The following is a 3,401-nucleotide window of genomic DNA, read 5'->3' as shown; positions in this document are numbered from 1 at the left end:
AGTAGTCAGTTCGAGAATTGAATCTAGCCTTTTCAGTGTTCGGTCAGCTAGCCTCTTCACTGTGTTGTCATGTAGGCTTTTCAAGTGCATTTACACTCCACACTCCGGGTATCAGACCTTTGTGTGCCTATAAATACTCCGAAGTTTGTGAACTCCCAGCAGCACTCAAACACCAAAGCTCATTGTATACCCAATGTCTGGATGTGGGTCTAGCGGGAAGAATTACTACGGTTTTGGGAAAGGAAAAGGGGGAAGAAAGGGAGACCCCCATAATATGGGAGGGGCCTCTTGGACCTGATTCCTTTCTGGAACCAGTGTTTGAGTTTCCGCCACAGCACAAGAGTGAATTTACCAATGAAACTCCTATTCGACAATACGCTAACCGTAGAGAACCGTGGCCAAAATGCAGACATGGTGAGGACTGCTTAGTGCAGATGTGCACCGACGGGATGAATGGCGGTCAGCGTTTCTTCAAATGCCCACATGCATGGGTAATACTCGGTTGTTTTATTTCTTTATCTTCATTGAGACACCTTACATGAAATTTATTTTGCAGTCTTCAGATGCTCCAAAAAACTGTGGTTTTACCAGGTGGGTCAATCCTGCACTAATTGATTCAGTTCAGGAGTTCATCGAGTACCTCCAGATAAAGATCTTTGATCTGGAATGCAAGGTGAACCATTACGAGGAAGCGAGCGAGGGTAACAAAGACGACGAAGATGATGATACCAGCAATGCTGCCGCTTCAAAGGATGAATCATGCACTATTCCTTACTGCAACTGCCCTTGTCACAAAAAGAAGGGCCCTGCCCCTCCGGCACCACCGCCTGCACCACCTGCAATGGGTGGATACTGTGGAGAAGGCTCAACGCAGTTTGCTACGTGGGGGTATGACTACTAGAACTACCTAGTGCTAGTGACATGCTGCATCGTTGTGTTTTTTAAATTACCTAAGGCATGTTAGCTTAGTTCAGAATCTGTTTACCGTAGTTGCAATGGGTTCTGCCATACCACTGCATGTCTGATGTGTGTTTCATTAACGTTGTATTATGATGTAATTCCTATGATTTACATTGTGTAATGCAGTTTTTAGTTCTTAATTCTTACCGTTATATTTGATGTGTGGTTCACAGTATTCTAGTCTCCTGAAAAGGTCCGAAAATATTAAAGACAAGTTCGAAGATTCACTAGATTACTTGTGCGTGTGTGGCACCTCGGCGCCGTCATCTGTGGCGTCAAGACGTGTTATCTCGGCGCCACATATTACGGCGCCGACCCTCAGGGTCTATTTCTGCAAAAAGTTATAAAAAGGGCACATATGTGAAATTCTTTCACGAAAATGGCTAAATTACAAAAATTACGGCCGGTCGGCTCGCAGCCGGGCCGCCAGGGCCGGGCGCCCCGCTGCCGGGCGGCCTGGGGGGCTGGGCGCCCTGCTGCCGGGCGACTGGCCCCAGGGATCTGCGCGCAAATTTTTCCGCGAAATTTTTTTCAAAAATGCCCCTGCCGCCCCGCTGCCGGGGTATATTCTTGTGAATTTCCAAATCGAAAATATATTTTTGTAAAAAATGAAAATATAAAATATAAAAATAAAAAAGCACCCGGCCTGCGTGGCCTGCAAACCGGCCTGCTCACGAAGTTTGACCTGCCTCGGTTGAGAACAAGCTTGGCCACGCACGGTTCCTGGGCTGCTCGTTGGGCCGAGCGCGAGAGTCGTGTGGGCCGCGCCCGACGCGCCTGGGCCGGTTGCTCCTCCGTGGGCCGCACGTTCAGCGCGCGTGCGCCTGAGCGCAGCCGCAGGCCACGTCCTCAAGCGAGGCGCTTGCTCGACGCCGCCGCTCCAAGCCCGGCGCGGCCACGCGCTGCGCTCCTCCTCGCGCCGCCGTGCGCGCGACCACGCGCCACCGCTGGCCGCGCCTCTCGGGCGCCCGCTCCCTGCTGCGCGTCTCGCTCTCTGTCGCCTGGGAACAAGAACAGAACAGAGAGAAAAAAAAACAGCAAGAAAGAGGGAAAATCAAGAACACAAACCGAAAGTTAAAACCAAAATTAGTCGCAACGAATCGAGATAACTGATCCATGAAAAAATTCGCAAAACGGTGGAGTATAACTCACTAAAAATTGCACAAAAATACCTCCGAAAATCGCAGAAAAAGAAAAACACGAAGAACAAGAGGATGAAGACCAAAATCACACCAACAAGTGATGAATTAAAACCTAGGAGAGCACTAGGAGGGAAGGACTTCCTTTCCCATCAAATCTCTGAAACAAGGTCTCACAAATCCATGTCAATCCCTAACCCTAGGTGAAGAGGAGAAGGAGAAGGAGAAAAAGAGAGGAACCTATATAGAGAAGGAGGGAGGCGACGTAAACTAGTCAACCATCTTGGATGGAAGCCCTCCCCTTCTTTTCATCCTCCAAGTCTCCTCCAAAAGACTAAAATACCCATACTCTATTAATTAAGATACACACCCATGCATGTCCTTCATCTTTTTGTAGGAGCCACGGACGGACACGTCGCCTTCACGACTTCGCTTCGCCTTGACGCAAACTTCGCGATAGCGCCATGTGCCCTTTGCTCGGACCTTGATCGCCTCAAGTTCGCCCTGGTTTTGAGGCCCATGCCGGTCAAACTTGTCTCCCCCGGTTTTGAGGCCAAACCGGTCAAGCCCTTTTGCACGCCGCCACATGATGTGCCTGACTCCTCGGTTTTGAGGCCAAACCGGTCAAACCGCCGATGTCGACGCGTGTCCGACCTCCCGCCGAGCCTTGATTCCTTCGAGTCGTTCACGCGCACCCGCCACACGGACCGCCTACTTGACTCGCCATCGTCCTCGTCGACTTGGCCGATGCCGTCTTCATCACCATGTACTCTTGCTCTTTCACGCACCATGTGGACTGCCCATGACTCTGCTTGGCCTCCTCGGGTCCTTGATGAAAGTTTGTTCGTCACAAGAAAAAAAACAGTTCTGTGACGTTTGCGGCCGTTTCGTTATGAGAAAACAAACTTGATGCTTCGTTTTTTTTACCAAAGTGAAAATCATCATAAATTTGTCACAGAACATTCTTTATGACAGAATTGGGATCTACAGTGATGAATCTCGTTCGTCACCGAAGCTGCAATTTCCAATCACTACTACAAAATTTTTTGTGAGGCAGGCAAAATCAAACGATTTACCGAGGCGGTCCAATTGCCTGCCACTGTTCATAAAATAGAAAAAAAATGGAAAAAAAACCCATGGACAGCCCCGCCAAGCCCATCCACAAGCCCGCTAAACCCATCCACAGGCTACCGCCGCTGGATCGACATCCCCGCCACCTGATCTGGCCTCCATGCCACCACCAGATCCGGCCTCGCCGGCCCCGGATCCGCTGCTGTCCACCGAATCAAGCCAAGGGGCGGT

The sequence above is a fragment of the Panicum virgatum genome, chromosome 8K, assembly GCF_016808335.1.
Source record: "Panicum virgatum strain AP13 chromosome 8K, P.virgatum_v5, whole genome shotgun sequence".
Lineage (NCBI taxonomy): Eukaryota > Viridiplantae > Streptophyta > Magnoliopsida > Poales > Poaceae > Panicum > Panicum virgatum.
This window is presented reverse-complemented; position numbering follows the sequence as displayed.